The sequence below is a fragment of the Gossypium arboreum genome, chromosome 3 (assembly GCF_025698485.1).
Source record: "Gossypium arboreum isolate Shixiya-1 chromosome 3, ASM2569848v2, whole genome shotgun sequence".
In the NCBI taxonomy this organism is placed as follows: Eukaryota; Viridiplantae; Streptophyta; class Magnoliopsida; order Malvales; family Malvaceae; genus Gossypium; species Gossypium arboreum.
Genome location: NC_069072.1, coordinates 31654773 through 31677905, shown reverse-complemented (window position 1 = coordinate 31677905; position 23133 = coordinate 31654773). Strand labels below are relative to the sequence as shown.

Below are 23133 nucleotides of genomic sequence, written 5' to 3'. Positions count from 1 at the left end.
CCTTATATAGAAACATCAAATTCACACTCTAACATGTACTTATGACTATTAGGTATTTTTACCGATTAAGCCTTTTTACTCGTTTTCACTTAAAATCGAGTAGCACAAGTTGTCTAACATAATTTAAAACCTCATATTCTATCATAAAACACCAAAATACACAAATTTCACCTGTGGGTATTTTTCCAAATATGAACCCTAGGTTGAATTATTGCTAGCATAAGTTAAATCGAGCTACCGGGATTCCAAAAATGTAAAGAACATTAAAAACGGGGCTTGGAATCACTTACTATGGAGCTTGGAAGCTTGAAACAAACCCTAGCTATGGAGAACCCTTGAAATTTCGGCCTAATGAAGAAGATGGACAAAACTTGGCTTTTAATTTTGTTTTTAATTCATTTTAATAACTAAATGACCAAAATGCCCTTAATTAAAAACTATGGTGTTTTATCTTTCTTTAGGTATTTTTGTCCAAACTAGTATAATGGTATAATTACTATCCAAGGACCTCCACTTTAAAAACCCATTACTCACAAGTACTTAATACCTTTGTGAACTAGAACACACATTTTACAACTTTTGCAATTTAGTCCTAAATATCAAATTGGACCCTCTATCGATAAAATTTCTAAACGAAATTTTCACACAATCATGCAATCATGCCATAGACCTTAAAATGATAATAAAATAAATTTTTCTACCTCGGATTTTTGGTCTCACTATTCTGATTAGGCCCTAATTCGAGTTATTACAGGGAAACACTAAGGGGTGAGCTACATAAGCTCAGTGTAAGTTCAAAATGTATCTAACAATGAAATTATAGATCAGAAATCAAACAGTAGTTCGATAACAAAAAATACTTACAGAGATATGCAGAAACATAAAGCAAACTTGGAACCAATGTCCCAAAAATATACAACAGTAAAAGCACACCAAATCACACATAAAATACTCAACAGTTAAACTCGTCAACGAGTCGATAGAATAATGCTTATCATCACAATCCAAAATGTCACTACGCTAACACCTCAATGAGTGCAGAATCATTCATAAATGTTATGACGAATAGAAAGATTACAGACAAGTAGCTCACATCCAGATGCATATGAATGCAGACAAGTATTAAAAACCCATCCATCCAGCCAAAATACCTTTTCATCCCCCGATCACACCCCAAAAGAGCTGTTTCAGCTCATCCAACCAAACACACCACATAGGATCTCGAAAGGTCCATCCAACCCTACACACCATGTATGTGGACTAAGCCATTCAGATAATAATACGCAACAATGTTAGAGTATATGTAGTACAGTGTATTGCAGTAAACCACTGTACAGACATGTTGAGGTTCAAATTGCCAGATCAGATAATAGTATGCAGCAAAACTGACATACATGCAGTATAGTGCGGTTGTAACACCCCAAACCTAGCCTAAACGTTATGGCCAAATCCGGAGATATCACGAGGAATAAGTTTTGAAAACAGAGTTGTTATGCTAAGTCATTCCAGTTTTTTATCTTGAAATATTTTATAATCATAGTCGAAAACATTAATTAGGTGCCAAAACTTATTTTACAGCAGAAGTCTAACAAAACCAACACATTTTTTTAAAATCCAATCTGTGTTTTTAGGAAAATAACTTTTTGCGTAAAATCCATTGATTTCATAAGATAATTTAATCAGGCATGCAAAATACCAACAAACCCAAAATCAACAGTTTAAAACCAAAAAGTCCAGAGAGTCTCAAATAATACAAACTCTCAAAATAAATACCGAAAACATAAATAAAACCATAATTTGCTTAGTTTAATCGATTTACGGTCAAGTGGTCACCGTTGAGTCTCTACTGCACCAATCCGCTTAAGTCTATGGATTACCTGACAAAATAGACAACAAATGTAAGTTTACAAAAACTTAGTAGTGTAACCCAACAGAATTAAGCATGCAAACATACAAAATTATATGCACAGTTAGATATAAATCCAGATTTAGATAACAGTCTCAGATAACAGATTCAGATTTCAGATATGCAAAATACGCCATCCTCTATACACCAACTTCGACCATCCCATCACACCATGTGGGGTTAAAAACACCCACCCATCCCTACACACCACATTATGCTATTATGACACATATCAGAATATATACAGCTAAGCTGTCAGAATATAGGTGATTAATGCCGAACAGAATACTTCCTCCTCATATACAAATCCCACCCCTAATTAGATATCGAAAACAGTTACAGATATACAGATTATACATGCTCAAAATGCTTATATACAGATAACAAAAATATCAAACATGCATAGTATTTCCATACTCAGAACAAAATATCAAACTACCAGATCCACAGTTTTAGGATTGGTTAGCCCTTACAGGCCCTACGGTAGGCCCAGAATCGATCATAACGACCCGTGCGACCTTAGGGAAAATTTCAGAATTATGAGCCTACATGCCCGTGTGGCTTAACCGTGTGGGCCACACGTCCAGATTGACCTTGCCTGTGTGGCCCACACAGCTTGGCCCAAAATCCACATACCGTGTGACATGCTCGTGTGAGCCCATACGCCCAACTTAGCCTAGCCTATGTAGCCTACACGGCCACATTCGAGCCACCACACGACCGTGTACAACACACGGCCATGCCTTCGTCGACCACAAGGCCATGTCTAACACACATTCATCCACACGGGCGACCACATTCCCATATGGCGTCGATAGAATTATTTTTTAGCTTTTGTCGAAATCTCGTTTTTTGCATTTCGGGTACACACCTGGTTTGTTTTTCGTAGCAAACAAATCCCAAAACTCCCAAAACCTAATAGCAACACCAAAAACCCGATCAATTCCAACTATCAACGCCAAACCATCCATAACCCCCAAACAACAACTCAAGAAACCACTTTTAAATAAAGGTTCGATTACTTACTAGAATGGATACAATAGTTTGAACACACACTGCACGCTAGAAAACACATTTTGAACCCTTGAGCAACACCCAAATAAGAAAACAACACATTACCAAACCCGATATCGATTCCCATAAATCCAAACCTGCAAGAGGACTTACCTTCAGTACCTAAACATGATGATTCGTAAGACAGAATAGCAACAGAAATCAAAGAAAAGGTGATCAGAAGTGAAAGTTTGGAAGAGGGAAAATTTTGGAAAATAACGTCAAAAATACTCAGAAAATTTTCGACAGGAGAGAAAAAAATAGAAACTCAATTGAATTTTTTCCCCAACCTCCCATTACTACACAATCTCAACCACTTCAGCATTTAACTCTAATCGAAACTCTATTAGTAAACTGAGCCAAAAATAATACCCACGCTCACGCAGGAATTCGAACACAAGACCTCCAACACACTAACTTATTTACCACTCAAACCAGCAAGCTCATTCTAATATGAATTAATAGACAATTTTATAAAAGCCCGTTGAATAGGAATAAGGCTTGGATCAAAAAATAACAAAATTGACAGAAGTAGGACTTGAACCCAAGACCTCCCACACACTTCCAGAACACTTAAACACTGAAGTAGATACACAATTGTGTCAGATATTCACAGAAGCATAATTAAATTATTTAGGGCGTTACAGTGGTAAACCGCTGTACTGATAAGTTACAATTAAACTGCCAGATCATATCAGAATCAGTCTTCCTTTTCTTCACAACCAACCCAAAAAATTCTTTATGCAAGTTCATATATGCTTACAATCTCACAGAAAAAATGAACACATCGACAGATAGTCATATAGAAACAAGCATGCACACACCCATCTAATCGGGTTCAGAATCAGATATATCACGCAACAGTCACAAATAACACATAAGTCGAAACCCAGATTAGAGTCTTAACTACTCTCACTAAAACCAAGTCATGGGTCGAAACACACAGATACATTTTCAAATAAAAAACATACATAGAACTAAAATTGATGGCTTAAGGCCACACAACCATATGCTCTGGCCTTGTGGAAAAGGCTAGGCCATGTACGGGTCAACACACCTGTGTGAGCCAGGGATATGGCCATGTGAACAGGCCGTGTAACTCTTTATCCATTTGTGCTAAAATAGAGTACAGGGCAGACACGATCGTATAAGGGTCTCACACGCTCGTGTGCCCACCAAGTACGACCGTGTGTCGAAAACACATACCCGTGTGGGATCCCTAAATCCCCAAATTAGCCACATGACCGTATGACACAAAATCACTAAAACCCTAATTCCTAAACACACACGCCCGTATGCCCAGGGGACATGGCCGTATGAAAATCGACTAATTTCCCAAAATAGTCATAAGTGTAATGCCCCCACGCTCGAAATCGTCACCGGATTCAACCTTGAGGTGTTACTAAACTTATCTTATCTTTTAAACAACTCTAAACCGCTTATTTTAATTTTCGGAATAAATTATTTTTCTGCATCATGGTTGCTTAAAAATTCATTTCTCGAGTTTCAAAACTCGAAATTAAGATCCGTAAATTTTTTCTGAAACTAGACTCATATATCTATCTACTAAATTTTTTCTAGAATTTTTGACTTATCCAATTAGTACAATTTATTAGTTAAAGTTACCCCTGTTTTAGAATTCGACTGCACTGGCCTCTACTTACTACGAACCACTTTTCTCTCTGTAAAAAAATCATATGACTATACCGTTTGTTTCTATTAAAACTAGATTCAATAAGAATTCTAACCATATAAATTACACCACCTAATTATTTTTGTAAAATTTATGGTGAATTTCTAAAGTTGGAACAGGGGATCCAAAAATCGCTCTGGCCCTATTTCACCAAAACTCAGATATCTTATAAAATACAAAACCTTTACCTGTTTTGCTTATTCCATATGAAAATAGACACAAAGAGCTTTAATTTCATATATTATTCACTGTTAACCCATATCTCTACAATATCTTGTGATTTTTCAAAATCACGTTATTTCTGATACTTGAATCTGTTTTTAAGTTACTTTCACATTTTTCTTAGTTTTCATGTGATAGTTACTACTTACTCATACATACTATTAAACATGTATATCATCAGCCATTCTATTAGTTAATCACTAGCAAGTATTTACACATCATTCATTGATCATATCATATCAAAAGAAACCAAGTTCCTATACATTCCATACACAAAACGAAACGTCTAACTATACCAATGTGATTTCTTCGATAGTGTGATCGGTTTCTGACGTTTCCTTCGATCCCCGGGTGGCTTGATAAAAATTATAAGAAAAATAAAATAAAGAGAGTAAGCACTAGGCTTAGTAAGCTTACAAGCAAATAAATTACAACATTCAACATAATGAATAAATATACATAATGTCACCTAGCCTCATAAACTTTCTTTACATTCTCATTTCTACCTTCTTTTTTACTCACTTACCTTCTTTCTTACCTGACCTTTCACTATTCATAAATATAATCTACCTTTCCTTTTTGCTGATAATTCACTGTAATTTAACGTGTACAATGACCCATTGAACCACTCGGAATACTAAGGATACTAGGGTCGTTCTGCTCATCAATATCCTCGCTAATGCCATGTCTTCGACATGGACTTACATGAATTATTCCTGTCTCCAATGTCATATATATATCTAATATGGGCTTACATGGCTCATTCCTGTCTCCAAAGCCATATATCTGATATGGACTTACATGGCTCATTTCGTCTGTCTCCGTCCTGTCAACCCCAATATCCTAACATTCCTAAGGTTCAAACGGGCTTCCTAATGCTTTTTCTCTGTCACTTCGCCTTTAATTCGACTTTAAATATTCTCAAAAAAAATAAGTATATAAATGCTAGAAATTGACTATAATAATGTAAAATAAAAGAATATTTCCTTTATTTACTGTAAACTTACCTCGATACAAAATATGACTAAACTTTACAATTTAGTCCTTTACTTTTTCTTTTCCCCGATCTACTCCCGAATTTCGTTCTTCTTGATCTATAATAGCAAATTTAACTTATTTAATATTCACATTTATTAAAACAATCATTTACTCAAACTTTGTAAAAATTACATTTTTGCCCCTAAACTTTTGCATATTTACACTTTTGCCCCTAGGCTCGGGAATTAAACTTTATCTCTTATTCTTATGTTTTATGACATGCTGATCATTTTTCCCTTCTATGGTAGCATCAAATTCACACTCTAACATGCACTTATGACTATTATGTATTTTTACCGATTAAGCCCTTTTACTCGTTTTTACCTAAAACCGAGTAGCACAAGTTGTCTAACACAGTCTAAGACCTCATATTTTATCATAAAACATAAAAATAAACACTTTTCACCTATGAGTATTTTTCCAAATATGAACCCTAACTTAAATTATTGCTAGCATAAGCTTTATCGAACTACCGGGACTCCGAAAACGTAAAGAACATTAAAAACGGGGCTTGGAATCACTTACTATGGAGCTTGAAAATTGAAGAAACCCTAGCTATGGAGAGACAAAAAATTTGGCAACAACTAAAGAAGATGATAACAAATTTTGTGTTATTTTTCCCTTTTTAATTCATTTAATATCCAAATGACCAAATTGCCCCTCCTTACTAAACTTTAAAAAAATTCCTTCCATGTCCTAATTTTTGTCCATGAACTTAGAATTGGTCAAATTGTTATTTAAACCCTCCTAATTAATATTCCAAAGCAATTTCATACTAAAAACTTCTAGAATGCAAGTTTTGCAAATTATTCGATTTAGTCCCTAACCTCAACTTAAGCACTTTATGCATAGAATTTTATCACGAAATTTCCACACAATCATGCAATCATATCATGAACTTCAAAATAATAATCAAATAAATTTTTGTACCTCGGATTTGTGGTTTCACAACCACTGTTCCGTTTAGGCCCTATTTCGGGATGTTACATTTCTCCCCCCTTTAGGGATTTTCGTCCCCAAAAATTTTACCTGTGAAGAGATTTGGGTACTGTTTTCGCATAGCCTCTTCGAGTTCCCATGTAGCTTCGTCTACCCCATGTCTATTCCATAGTACTTTCACAAGTGCAATACTTTTGTTCCTTAATTGTTTTACCTCTCGAGCTAGAATCTTTACCGGTTCTTCACCGTAAGTCATGTCTGGTTGAATCTCAACCTCTGTCTGAGAAATCACATGTGACGGATCTGAACGATAATGACGTAGCATAGAAATATGAAATACATTATGAATCTTCTCTAACTCAATCGGCAAAGCTAACCGATATGCTAATGGTCCGACTCTCTCAATCACTTCAAACGGTCCAATAAAATGTGGACTTAGTTTGCCTTTCTTGCCAAATCTGAGAACTTTCTTCCACGGGGATACTTTCAAAAAAACTTTGTTACCAACTTGATACTCCATCTCTTTTCTCTTCAAATCTGCATACGACTTTTGTCCATTCGAGGTCGCTTTCAAGCAATCTCGATGATTTTACTTTCTCTTCGCTTCCTTAACTAGATCAACCCGTAGAATTTGATTTTCCTTAAGCTCAGACAATACAAAGGTGTGCGACATTTACGTCCATACAAAGCTTCATAAGGTGCCATCTTCAAACTCGACTGATAACTATTATTGTAGGCAAACTCTACTAATGGCAAATATTTTTCCCAAGCGCCTTGAAATTCCAAAGACACAAGATCTAAGCATATCTTCAAGTACCTGAATAACTCTCTCTGACTGACCGTCGGTTTGAGGATGGAAAGTTGTACTAAAACTCAACTTTGTGCCCAAAGCCTTCTGCAATTTCTTCCAAAACCGTGAAGTAAATCTTGGATCTCTGTCTGAAATGATCGATAACGGTACCCCGTGTAGTCTGACTATCTCTGAAATATACAACTCGGCCAACTTGTCAAGTGAATAATCCATACGAACTGGGATAAAATGAGCTGACTTCGTTAACTTATCAATCACAACCCATACTACATCTTTCTTTCTCGGTGTAAGCGGCAATCCTGTCAAAATCCATAGTAACTCGATCCCATTTCCACTCAGGGATTAGCACAGGCTGTAATAAACCTGAAGGTACCTGATGTTCGGCCTTTACCTGCTGACAGATTAAGCATCTAGAAACAAACTCTGAAATGTCCCTATTCATTCCTACGCACCAGTACATTTTCTTCAAATCATTATACATCTTTGTACTACCTGGATGGATAGACAAAGAACTACTATGTGCTTCCTGTAAGATCTTTCGAATAAGCTCATCATTCTTCGGTATGCATACCTTGTCTCAGAACATCAAACAACCGTCAGCACTGATCTGAAAATCTGACTCTATATCCAACTCACACTGATCTCTTTTGGCTAACAACTCACTGTCATTTTTTTGAGCTTCACAAATTTCTTCAAGAAACATCGATTTAGCTCTCAACTCAACTAAGATAAAACCATCATCTGATAAGGTTAGACTAATATTCAAAGCTCTTAATGCAAATAAAGATTTCCTACTCAAAGCATCAACAACAACGTTTGCCTTACCTGGGTGATAATCAATCACTAGCTCATAATCTTTAATCAACTCTAACCATCTTCTTTGCCTGAAATTCAAATCTTTTTGAGTCATCAAATATTTCAAACTTTTCTGATCAATGAATATGTGGCACTTCTCACCGTACAAATGATGTCTCCAAATCCTCAACACAAAAATAATGGCAGCTAGCTCTAAATCATGTGTCGGATAGTTCTTCTCATGTGGCTTTAGTGCTCAGAGGCATAAGCAATTACCTTCCCTTCTTGCATAAGTACACAACCAAGTCCATTCATGGACGATCACTCATAAATCACAAACTCCTTACCGGTTCGGTTGTACTAAAACAGAGTCAGAGTCAACAATGCTTTTAACTTGTCAAAACTCGTTGACACTTCTCATCCATTCAAACTTGACATCCTTTCACGACAATCTTGTCGTGGGGTAGCTATCATGGAAAATCCCTCTACAAATCGCCTATAATATCCGGCAAGACCAAGAAAACTTCTAACTTCTGATACATTTCTAGAAGGCTTCCAATCAACAATGGTTGGAATCTTGCTCGAATCGACCTTAATACCTTCACCTGAGACAATATGTCCAAGAAAACCAACTTCGTAACTGAACTCACTTTTCTTTGAACTTGGCGATAACGATTATCTTCGAATCAGAAAGCGTTCTCAAATACTCTGCATGCTCAGTCTCATCATGAGAATAAATCAAGATATCATCAATGAACACAACTACAAACTTATCCAAGTATGGTCTGAAAATTCGGTTCATTAAGTCCATGAAAATGGCAGGAGCATTAGTCAAGCCAAATGGCATCACAAGGAACTCATAATACCATAACTAGTCCGAAAAGCAGTCTTCAAGACATCTGACTCTTTAACTCGCAACTGATAGTATCCGGATCTCAAATCTATCTTGGAAAACACAGTAGCTCCCTTCAATTGATCAAACAGATCATCAATTCTAGGCAATGGATACTTGTTCTTTACTGTTACTTTGTTAAGTTGTCGATAATCTATGCACAATCTCATCGATCCGTCTTTCTTTTTCACAAATAGCACTGGTGCACCCCATGGTGAACTACTGGGTCTTACAAAGCCTTTATCTGTTAATTCCTGTAACTGAGCTTTCAATTCTTTTAATTCTATTGGAGCCATTCTATAAAGAGCAATAGAAATAGGCGTGGTACCTGGAATCAACTCAATACCAAACTCAACTTCTCTAACAGGAGGCAAACCTGGTAGTTCTTCCGGAAACACATCGGGAAACTCACATACCACAGGCACTGATTCAACTTTCAATTCTGGATCTTTAGTGTTCAACACAAAAGCAAGATAAGCTTCATACCCTTTTCTCAAACATTTCTGAGCAGACATAACAGAAATTATGGGAAACAAACTATCTGACTCTTCTGAATTAACCCAAAGAATTTCACCATTTTCACACTTCAACTCAATGAATTTCTTTCCACAATTCACTATCACATCATTTGTAGTCAACCAATCCATACCAAGAATCACATCAAACTCATCAAATGGCAATAGCATGAGATCGGCAGGAAAACAGTAGCCTCTAATCATTAAAGGACAATTTCTACATACTTTATCTACTAATACATGCTTGCCTAATAGATTCGATACTTTAATCACAAATTCTGTAGATTCTATAGGCATACTTGTACTAGACATCAATTTCTTGCAAACATATGAATGAGTTGAACCCGGATCAATCAAAGTAATGACATTAATATCATATAGAGAAAATATACCCGTAATCACATCGGGGAAGGATGCCTCTTCGCGTGCACGAATAGCATAAGTCCTTGCAGGGGCTCTAACGTCTGGTCTCACAGCCGAATCTCTTGAGGTACCTCTGTTACTTGCTCCTACTCCCGGTTGCCTCGGTGATCTGCCTCTAGTAGGAGCATTTCTGGATCTAGCACTCTGTGTTATCTCTCGATTAGCCACCTCTGGACATTCTCGTACAAAATGATCTGGAGCACCGCATTTATAACAAACATTTTTGCCTGCCCGACAAGGACCATAATGAAGTCTACCACACCGTGGACACCCTGATCTACCCTATCCAACATTACCTACACTCGTAGTCAAGGTGTTCTGAGCCTTCGAATCCTTAAATCTGCTGCCTCTATTCTGAATAGAATACCCGGCTGAGAAACTAGATCTGGTAGAAAACTCCTTTGGCCTTTTGGATGTAGCCTGGAATGACCTGCTCATCTGTCTCTTCTTTGTATCTTGTGTCTCTGTCTCAACTTTGCCTTTTGTTTTTAACAGCTCCTCTACCTTACAGGCTCTCTCAACTAAAATAATGAACTCTTTTATTTCTAGGACACCCACTAACAGTCGGATATTATCATTTAACCCATCCTCAAACCTTTTACACATAATAGCCTCTGTGGACACACATTCTCGAGCATATTTACTAAGCCTGACAAATTCACGCTCATAATCGGTCACTGTCATATTACCTTGTTTCAATTCCAGGAATTCCTTTCTCTTCTGGTCAATAAATCTCTAACTGATATACTTTTTACGAAATTCCTCCTGAAAGAAATCCCAAGTGACCCTCTCCTTTGGTACAACTGATACAAGTGTCTTCCACCAGTAGTAGGTTGAGTCTCTAAGAAGTGATACTATGCATTTAATACATTCCTCGGGTGTACAAGATAATTCGTCAAAGACTCTGATAGTATTTTCTAAACAAAATTCTGCTCTTTCTGCATCATCATCTTTTGTTGCTCGGAACTTTTCTGCCCCTTGTTTCCTGATTCTATCAACTGGTGGCTTTTCTCTTTTTCACTGTACCTACGACTGGGGGAGCTTGAGCTACATGGGTAGCCTGAGAATTATGAAGGGGTGGAGGTCTAACTGCCGGATTCGTACGAACGAACTCGGCAAACAAATTATTCAAAGCTTAGAAGAGAGCTTCTCGAGTCACTCCTCCCTGATTAACTGTTACTAGCCTATTCTCAGATGGTGCTGCCCCTTCCGCGGGAGCAGGCGCATTACTTTCTACATCATCATCACCAGCTCGCTCGGGATCCATTACTATAAAACAAAATATCTAAAAATCGTCAGGAGTCGTCACACTATCAAAATACAGGTATGGCATGTATAGCTAGACTTTGACTCACACTAACTGTTCCGAGAACCGACTAAACCTACTCTGCTACCAATAAATGTAACGCCCCCACGCCCGAAACCGTCACCAGAGTCAAGCTTGAGGTGTTACTAAACTTATCTTACCTTTTAAACAACTCTAAACCACTTATTTTAATTTTCAGAATAAATTATTTTTCTGCGTCATGGTTTCTTAAAAATTCATTTCTCGAGTTTCAAAACTCAAAATTAAGATCCGTAAATTTTTTATGAAAATAGACTCATATATCTATCTACTAATTTTTTTCTAGAATTTTTGACTTAGCCAATTAGTACAGTTTATTAGTTAAAGTTACCCCTGTTTCAGAATTTGACTGCACTGGCCTTTACTTACACGAACCACTTTTCTCTCTGTAAAAAAGTCATATGACTATACGTTTGTTTCTATTAAAACTAGATTCAATAAGTATTCTAGCCATATAAATTACACCACCTAATTATTTTTTAAAATTTATGGTGAATTTCTAAAGTTGGAATAGGGATCCAAATCGCCCGCCCTATTTCACCAAAACTCGAGATATCTTAAAAATAAAAACGCTTACTGTCTTGCTTATTCCATATGAAAATAGACACAATGATATTTAATTTCATATATTATTCACCATCAACCCATGTCTCTACAATTTCTTGTGATTTTCAAATTCACGTTATTTCGATACTTGAATCATTTTTAAGTTACTTTCACATTTTCTTAGTTTTCATGTGATAGTTACTACTTAATCATACATACTATTAAACATGTATATCATCAGCCATTCTATTAGTTAATCACTAGCAAGTATTTACACATCATTCATTGATCATATCATATCAAAAGAAACCAAGTTCCTATACATGCCATACACAAAACGAAACGTCTAACTATACCAATGTGATTTCTTCGATAGTGTGATCGGTTTCTGACGTTTCCTTTGATCCCCGAGTGGCTTGATAAAAACTATAAGAAAAAGAAAATAAAGAGAGTAAGCACTAGGCTTAGTAAGCTTACAAGCAAATAAATTACAACATTCAACATAATGAATAAATATACATAATGTCACCTAGCCTCATAAACTTTCTTTACATTCTCATTTTCTACCTTCTTTTTTACTCACTTACCTTCTTTCTTACCTGACCTTTCACTATTCATAAATATAATCTACCTTCCCTTTTTGCTGATAATTCACTGTAATTTAACGTGTACAATGACCCATTGAACCACTCGGAATACTAAGGATACTAGGGTCGTTCCTGTCTATCAATATCCTGCCAATGTCATGTCTTTGACATGGACTTACATGAATTATTCCTGTCTCCAATGTCATATATATATCTAATATGGGCTTACATGGCTCATTCCTGTCCGGTCCTGTCCTGTCAACCCCAATATCCTAACATTCCTAAGGTTCAAACAGGGCTTCCTAATGTTTTTTCTCTGTCACTTTGCCTTTAATTCGACTTTAAATATTCTCAAAAAAATAAGTATATAAATGCTGGAATTTGACAATAATAATGTAAAATAAAAGAATATTGCCTTTATTTACTGTAAACTTACCTCGATACAAAATATGACTAAACTTTACAATTTAGTCCTTTACTTTTTCTTTTCCCCGATCTACTCCCAAATTCCGTTCTTCTTGATCTATAATAGAAAATTTAGCTTATTTAATATTCACATTTATCAAAATAGTCCTTCACTCAAACTTTTCAAAAATTACATTTTTGCCCCTAAACTTTTACATATTTACACTTTTTCCCCTAGGCTTGGGAATTAAACTTTATCCCTTAGTCTTATGTTTTATGACATGCTGATCATTTTTCCCTTCTATGGCAGCATCAAATTCACACTCTAACATGCACTTATGACTATTAGGTATTTTTACCGATTAAGCCCTTTTACTCGTTTTTACCTAAAACCAAGTAGCACAAGTTGTCTAACACAATCTAAGACCTCATATTCTATCATAAAACATAAAAATAAACATTTTTCACCTATGGGTATTTTTCCAAATATGAACCCTAACTTAAATTATTGCTAGCATAAGCTTTATCGAACTACCGGGACTCCGAAAACGTAAAGAACATTAAAAACGGGGCTTGGAATCACTTACTATGGAGCTTGAAAATTGAAGAAACCCTAGCTATGGAGAGAGCAAAAATTCGACAGCATCTAAAGAAGATGATAACAAATTTTGTGTTATTTTTCCCTTTTTAATTCATTTAATATCCAAATGACCAAATTGCCCCTCCTTACTAAACTTTAAAAAAATTCCTTCCATGTCCTAATTTTTGTCCATGAACTTAAAATTGGTCAAATTTTATTTAAACCCTCCTAATTAATATTCCAAAGCAATTTCATACTAAAAACTTCTAGAATGCAAGTTTTGCAAATTATTCGATTTAGTCCCTAACCTCAACTTAAGCACTTTATGCATAGAATTTCATCACGAAATTTTCACACAATCACGCAATCATATCATGAACTTCAAAATAATAATAAAATAAATTTTTCTACCTCGGATTTGTGGTTTCGCAACCACTGTTCCGTTTAGGCCCTATTTTAGGATGTTACAATAAGACCATATGGCCAGGCCATGTGGCACCCAAATTAGCCCAGAACCCCTAAATCCCAATTTCACACAGTCGTGTGAACTACCCGTGTGGCCATCCATGTCGTCACGAAACCACACCAAAATTGACTAAAAGTCTCATTTTCCAATCACTAAAATGACCTCTAATCAAAGTATTTCAGAACCCGTCCATTTTCAGATAATTGCAAACAGCACAAACCTCAAATGCTCAATTAACCAGACACACCCAAAGAGATCGACAAGCTTTCACAGCAAACTCGTACCAAATTACAATGAATTGAATTAAAAAAATCATAAAAGAAAATGAAAAGTTTCGAATCCCACACCTGATTTGCAATCAAGACGCTTAAAAACCAATCGACACACGTTGATGACCTCGATACGAACCTGACGCTTTTCAAAACCAAAAAAAAAACCGTTCTCTTCTTTTTCTTTTCAAAAGACATAAGAAAAACCAAAAAGAAAAGAAGAAAAAAAAGAGAAAGAAAGAAGAAAGAAAAGAGAGGAAAAAAAATGATGGAGAACATGCCAAAAGAAAAGAAAAGAAAAAATAAAAATAAAATAATATGAACATTTAAAAAATTATTTTTTAAAACAAATCTAATAGTTACAAAATAAAAATACCTCTCTAAAACACACACGAGAAGAATCAAACCCAAAACCCAAAGGTACACTAACAGTCAACCAACCACCAGCCTAGCAGGCCCATTCTAACATTAAAGTGCGGACACTATCCCAAATACACGACCTACTCACTGGCCCTTACTTAGAATCTCAAACTTCTAACCTAAAAAATCGGGGTGTTACAACTCACCTCCCCTTAAAGAAATTTCGTCCCTGAAATTTTTAACTAACAAAACAGTCGTCTTATACTAATCCTACCTCTACGCTCCCGCTGTACACTCTGATCCCCAAAGCATTACCATAATAGACTTATGAATCTTACACACACATATAAGGACTTTAATTTAAGACATCAAACATACAATCAGAATTCTTAGCCACAAAAGCAGATACATATTTGTTCTATCACATACAACTACTATGCTCTAATAAAAGCATCGAAACATTCACAACCATACCTATCTCAATGACGTCGAGGACATTCCCGAATCTGATGTTCGATAGACCTGCATCAAAAACATACTGCTACCTTTTCCAATAATTACCTGGATGGCGCTTCTTACAATGCTCACAAAACGAAGCGTTTGCACCACTACTAGCATCCTCCACAAAACTTTTATTGCCACAAATACGTTCTAACACACTTTGCAAACTAAGGCTTTAACCTCGGAGGACTGCTGTAGCACCTTGCACCTAGCTTAGAAGTTTAGACCGAATCCCGGATTTTACATTGATCATGGAAATGATCTTAGGTAATTTTTTTTACAAAATAAGTTATCACATCGAATCGAAACACTTAATCGTTTTTAAATTCAATCAGTAAAATTACAGTTAAGTTTAATATTTATAATCAAAATTAAATAAACGAATGAAAATTCAAAATGGAATTTGTACTACAGCTTAATAAAACCTTACAATTCAAAAACTGAATAATAAAATAAATCTGAAAACATAGCTAATAATTTATTTTTCGCCAAGACTGTCCGAGACCTTCGCATACTGAGTCCAGCACCGGAATTCAGAAAAGTACCTGTAAGGGGAGACACTAAGGGGGTGAGCTACTCGAGCTCAGTGTGAGTTCGAATTAAGACTAGTGCAAAAATTTTACATTTATTCACTGAGTCAGAAAGGAAACTTGGAACTAACGTCCCAACAGAACATAACACTCAAGCACACCAAATCACAAAATGGACAGACATAATACAATTAGATAGTCTAGCACACTTGACACATAAATAGACGAGTATGAAATGTAGTCAAGTAATAAAACCCACCCATCCAGCCAACACACCTCTCTGTCCCCCGATCACACCCCAAAATAGCTGTTTAAGCTCATCCAACCAAATAGACCACATAGGACCTCGAAAGGCCCATCCAACCCTATACACAATGTATGTGGACTAAGCCACTCAGATAATAATACGCAGCAAGGGTGGAGTATATGCAGTACAGTGCATTACGATAAACCGCTGTACAGACAATGTTGTAGTTTAAACTGCCAAATCAGATAATAGTACACAGCAAAGTTGACGTACATGCGGTATAGTGTAGTAAACTATTGTACTAATAAGTTGCAGTTAAACTGCCAGATCAGATTAGAATCAGTCTTCCTTTTTTTCACAACCAACCCAAAAAATTCTTTATGCAAGTGCATGTATGCTTATAATCTCACAGAAACAATGAACACATCAACAGACATTTATATAGAAACAGGCATGCATACATCCAGCTAACCGGGTTTAGAATTAGATATCTTGCACAATAGTCACAAATAACACATAAGCCGAAGCCCATATCAGAATCTTAACTACCCTCACTAAAGCTTAGTCAAGGGTCAGAACAACAGACACATTTTGTAACATTCCGAAATAGGGCCTAAACGGAACAGTGGTTGCGAAACCACAAATTTAGGGTAAAAAAATATATATATATATATATATATTATTATTTTGAGGTTCATGGTATGATTACATGATTGTGTGAAAATTTCGTGATAAAATTCTATGCATAAAGTGCTTAAATTGAGGTTAGGGACTAAATCGAATAATTTGCAAAACTTGCATTCTAGAAGTTTTAGTATGAAATTATTTTGGAATATTAATTAGGAGATCTTAAATGGTAATTTGACCAATTTTAAGTTCATGGACAAAATTAGGACATGGAAGGAATTTTGAAAGTTTAGTAAGGAGGGCATTTTGGTCATTTGGTTATTAACATTAATAAAAGGTGAAAAGATGATAAAATTGTATCATCTTCTTCAAGTTACCAGCAGAACCTTACCTCTCTCCATAGCTGGGGTTTATTCAACTTTCAAGCTTCATAGTAAGTGATTCCAAGCCCTGCTTTTAATGATCTTTACGTTTTGAAGTCCCTTAGCTCGATAAAGCTTATGCTAGCAATAATTTAAGTTAGGAATCAAATTTGGAAAAATACCCATAGGTGAAATTTGTGTATTTTGATGTTTTATGATGGAATATGAGGTTTTAAATTATGTTAGACAACTTGTGCTACTTGGTTTTAAGTGAAAACGAGTAAAAGGCTTAATCGGTAAAAATACCTAATAGTCATAAGTACATGTTAGTGTGTGAATTTGATGTTGCCATAGAAGGAAAAATGATCAACATGTCATAAAACATAAGAAAATAGGATGAAGTTTAATTTACGAGCCTTGGGGAAAAAGTGCAAATATGTGAAAGTTTAGGGGCAAAATGTAATTTTTCCAAAGTTTGAGTAAAGGGTTGTTTTGATAAATGTTGATATTAAATAAGCTAAATTTGCTATTATAGATCAAGAAGAGCGAAATTCGAGAGTAGATCGGGAAAAGAAAAAGTAAAGGACTAAATTGTAAAGTTTAGTCACATTTTGTATCGAGGTAAGTTTACATAAATAAATGCAATATTCTTTTATTTTACATTATTATTGTCAATTTCAGCATTTATATATTATGTTATGAAAATATTTAAAGTCGAATTTAAGGTGAAGTGATGAGGAAAAGTGTTAGAAAGCCGGTTGAACCCTAGGAATGTTAGGATATTAGGGTTGACAGACGTAACGAAATGAGCCATGTAAGTCCATATTAGAAATATGGCTTTGGAGACAGGATTGAGCCATGTAAGTCCATATTATATATGGCATTGGAGACAGAATAATTCATGTAAGTCCATGTCAAAGACATGGCATTGGCGAGATATTGATAGACAGAACGACCCTAGTATCCTTAGTATTCCGAGTGGTTCAACGGGTCAGGATACGAGTTAAATTACAGTGAATTAACAGCAAAGGAAAAGTAGATTATACTTATGAAAAAGGAAAGGTCAGGTAAGAAAGAAGGTAAGGGAATAAAGAAGAAGATAGAAATTAAGAAGTAAAGAAATTTATGATGTTAGATGATATTATGCATAATTATCCATTATGTTGAATGTTGTGATTTATTTGCTTGTAAGCTTACTAAGCCTAGTGCTTAATCTCTTTATTTTCTTCTTCTTATAGTACTTATCTAGCCACTCGGGGATCGAAGGAAACGTCGGAGGCCGATCACACTATCAAAGAAATAACTCGGTATAATTAGACGTTTTGTTTTGTGTATGGCATGTATAGAAACTTAGCCACTTTTGGTATAATATGAACAATGAATGATGTGTAAATACTTGCTAGTGATTAGCTAATAAAATGGCCGATGATATGCATGTTTATTAATATGTATGATTGAATGGTGATTATCACATGAAAATTATGAAAATGTGAAAGTAACCTAAAAACAGATTCAAGTAACAGCAATGACGTAACTTTGAAAAATCACTAAAAATTTTATAAACATAGTTTGAAGATGAATAATATATGAAATTAAATCTTATTATGTCTATTTTCTTATGGAATAAGAAAAATAGGTAAAGGTATTATATTTCATGATATATCTGAGTTTTAGTGAAACAGGTCGAGCAATTTCTGGAACCCTGTTTCAACTTTGAAATTCACTATAAATTTTACAAAACTAATTAGAAGGTATACTTTATATGGTTATAATCCTTGTTGAGTCTAGTTTTAAGAGAAACAAACGGATTAGTGATATGAATTTTGTACAGGAAAAACATGGTTCATAGTAACAAGAGGTTAGTGCAGTCGAGTTTTGAAACAGGGAAACTTTAACTAATAAACTGTACTAATTGGCCAAGTCAAAATCTATGAAAAAATTAGTAGATAGATATATGAGTCTAGTTTCAGGAAAAATTTACGGATCTTAATTTCGAGTTTCGAACTCAAGATATGAATTTTAGGCGACTCTGACGCAGAATGGCAGCACATTCCGAAATGCTTAAATAAACAATTTAAACCTATTTAAGGGATAGAATAAGTTTAGTAATGCCTCGTGCTCGATTCTCGAAACAGTCTCGGGTAAGGAGTGTTACATTTATTGGTATCGAGCAGGTTTAGTCGGTTCTCGGATGCTTAGTGTGAGAAAAGTCTAGCTATACATGCCATACTTGTATTTTGATAGTGTGACGACTCGACGATTTTTTTAAATATTTTGTTTTATAGTAATGGATCCATGCAGCCATGATGATGATGTAGAAAGTAATGCGCTACTTCTTCCACGTAAGGGCGCGCTATCGAGAATAGGCCAGAATAGTTGATCGGGGAGGAGTGACTCGAAGCTCTCTTCCGAGCTTTGAATGATTTATTTGCCGAGTTCGTTAAATGCGAATCCGTAGCTAGACCTCCACCCCTCATGATTCTCGGGCTACCCATGTAGCTCAAGCTTCCCCATCCGCAGTGCAAAGGGTAAGAGAAAACCACCGTTGATAGAATCAGAAACAAGGGCGAAGAGTTCCGAGCAACAAAAGATGATGATGCGAAAGAGCGAATTTTGGTTAGAAAATACTATCGAGTCTTTGACGAATTATCTTGTACACCCGAGGAATGTATGAAATGTGTAGTATCACTTCTTAGAGACTCAACCTACTACTGGTGGAAGACACTTGTATCGCTTGTACCAAAGAGAGGGTCACTTGGGATTTCTTTCAGAAGAATTTCGTAAAAAGTACATCATCAGAGGTTTATTGACCGTAAGAGAAAGGAATTCTGGAATTGAAACAAGGCAATATGATTTGACCGATTATGAGCGTGAATTTGTCGAGCTCAAGAATATGCTCAAGAATGTGTGTCCACAGAGGCTATCCTGTAAAAGGTTTGAGGATGGGTTAAATGATGATATCCGATCGTCAATGGGTGTCCTAGAAATAAAAGAGTTCGTTATTTTAGTTGAGAGAGCCATGTAAGGCAGAGGAGCTATTAAAAAGAAAAGGCAAAGTTGAGACAGAGACACAAGATACAAAGAAGAGACAGATGAGCAGATCATTTCAGGCTACATCCAAGAGGCCCAGAGAGTTTTCTACCAGATCTAGCTTTTCGGTAGGGCAATCTAGTCAGAATAGAGGTAGCAGATTTAAGGATTCGAAGGCTCAGACCACCTCGACTACGAGTGTAGGTAATGTCGAGCGAGGTAGATCGTGGTGTCCACGGTGTGGTAGACTTCATTATGGTCCTTGTCGGGCAAAGTAAAATGTTTGCTATAAATGTGGTGCTCCAGATCATTTTGTACGAGAATGTCCGTAGTGGCTAGCCGAGAGGTAACACAGAGTGCTAGATCCTAAATGCTCCTACTAGAGGCGATCATCGAGGCAACCGGAGTAGGAGCAAGTAATGAGGTACCTCTAGAGATTCGGTGTGAGACCGGATGTTAGAGCCCTGCAAGGACTTATGCTATTCGTGCACGCCAAGAGGCATCCTCCCCGATGTGATTATTGGTACATTTTCTCTACATGATATTAATGTCATTGCTCGATTGATCCGGGTTCAACTCATTCTTATGTTTGTATGAAATTGATGCCTAGTATAAGTATGCCTATAGAATCTCTGAATTTGTGATTAAAGTATCGAATCCATTAGGCAAGCATGTATTAGTAGATAAGGTATGTAGAAATTGTCCTTTAATGATTAGAGGCTACTGCTTTTCCTACCGATCTCATGCTATTGCCATTTGATGAGTTTGATGTGATTCTTGGTATGGATTGGTTGACTACACATGATGTGATAGTGAATTGTGGAAAGAAATTCATTGAGTTGAAGTGTGAAAATGGTGAAATTCTTCGGTTAATTCGAAGAGTCGATAGTTCATTTCCTATAATTTCATTATGTCCGCCGTAAATACTTGAGAAAAGGGTATGAAGCTTATCTTGCTTTTGTGTTGAACACTAAAGATCCGTAATTGAAAATTGAATCGATGCTCGTGGTATGTGAGTTTCCGATGTGTTTCCTAAGAACTACCGTGTTTGCCTCCGTTAGAGAAGTTGAGTTTGGTATTGAGTTGATTCCGGTACCACGCCCATTTCTATTGCTCCTTATAGAATGGCTCTATTGGAATTGAAAGAATTGAAAGCTCGATTGCGTGAATTAACAGATAAAGGCTTTGTAAGACCCAAGAGTTCACCATGGGTGCACCAGTGCTATTTGTGAAAAAAAGACGGATCGATGAGATTGTGCATAGATTATCGGCAACTTAACAAGGTAACAAGATAAGAACAAGTATCCATTGCCTAGAATTGATGATTTGTTTGATCAACTGAAGGGAGCTACTATGTTTTCCAAGATAGATTTGAGATCCGGATACTATCAGTTGCGAGTTAAAGAGTCAGATGTCCTGAAGACTGCTTTCCGGACTAGGTATGGTCATTATGAGTTCCTTGTGATGCCATTTGGCTTGACTAATGCTCCTGCCATTTTTATGGACTTAATGAACCGAATTTTTAGACCATACTTAGATAAGTTTGTAGTTGTGTTCATTGATGATATTTTGATTTATTCTCATGATGAGACTGAGCATGCAGAGCATTTGAGAACAGTTTACAAATTCGAGAGATAATCGGTTGTATGCCAAGTTCAAAAAAAGTGAGTTCGTTACGAAGTTGGTTTTCTTGGACATATTGTCTCGTGAAGGTATTAAGGTTGATCTGAGTAAGATTTCAACCATTGTTGATTGGAAGCCTCCTAGAAATGTATCGGTTAGAAGTTTTCTTGGTCTTGCGGATATTATAGACGATTTGTGGAGGATTTTCCATGATAGCTACCCCGCTGACGAGACTGCTACGGAAGGATGTTAAGTTTGAATGGATGAGAAGTGCCAACAAAGTTTTGACAAGTTAAAGGCATTGTTGACGGAAGCTCCTATCTTAGTACAAATTTAACCGGTAAAGAGTTTGTGATTTACATGATGCATCCTTGAATGGGCTCGGTTGTGTACTCATGCAGAAGGAAAGGTAATTGCTTATGCCTCTAGACAATTGAAGCCACATGAGAAAAATTATCCGACACATGATTTAGAGCTAGTGCTATTGTATTTGCATTGAAGATTCGGAGACATTATTTGTATGGTGAAAGGTGCTTGGGATATTTACCGATCATAAAAGCTTGAAATACTTGATGACTCAAAAGATTTGAATTTGAGGCAAAGAAGATGGTTGGAATTGCTTAAAGATTATGAGTTAGTGATTGATTATCACCCGTAAGGCAAATGTAGTTCTTGACGCTTTAAGCGAAACTTTTATTTACATTGCGAGCTTTGAATACCAATTTAGCCATGTCGATGATGGTTCTATTTTAGCTGAATTTAGAGCTAAACCGGTATTTCTTGAAGAGATTTGTGAAGCTCAGAAAGATGATAATGAGTTACAAGCTAAAAGAGTTCAATGTGAGTCAGGCATAGAATCAGATTTCTGGATTGGTTCGATGGTTGTTTGATGTTTAGAGATGTAATTTGTGTACCAAAGAATGATGAGCTTATTCGGAAGATTTTACAGAAGGACATAGCGTTCTTTATCTATTCATCCAGCAAAGTACAAAATGTATAATGATTTGAAGAAATTGTATTGGTGGGTAGGAATGAAAAGAGATATTTGAGTTTGTTTCTAGATGCTTGATCATCAACGGTAAAGGCCGAACATCAGGTACCCTCAGGATTATTGCAACCTGTGCTAGTTCCGGAATGGAAATGGGACAGAGTTACTATGGATTTTGTGACAGGATTGCCGTTAACACTGAAAAAGAAAGATGCAATATGGGTTGTGATTGATAAGCTAACTAAGTCGGCTCATTTTATCCCAATCCGTATGGATTATTCACTTGACAAGTTGGCCGAGTTATACATTTCAGAGATAGTTAGACTACATGGAGTGCCATTATCGATCATTTCAGACAGAGATCCAAGATTTACTTCACG

At 36.1% G+C, this 23133-nt stretch overlaps 1 long non-coding RNA gene across 1 annotated transcript; it reads left to right on the top strand.

The window, feature by feature from the left end:
• The first annotated feature begins 17678 nt into the window (after positions 1-17678).
• On the top strand, positions 17679-18505 carry LOC128290118 (uncharacterized). The gene is made up of 2 exons (XR_008279760.1): positions 17679-17733; positions 18351-18505. It is a non-coding gene; the product is annotated as an uncharacterized LOC128290118 (long non-coding RNA).
• Positions 18506-23133: the final 4628 nt, after the last annotated feature.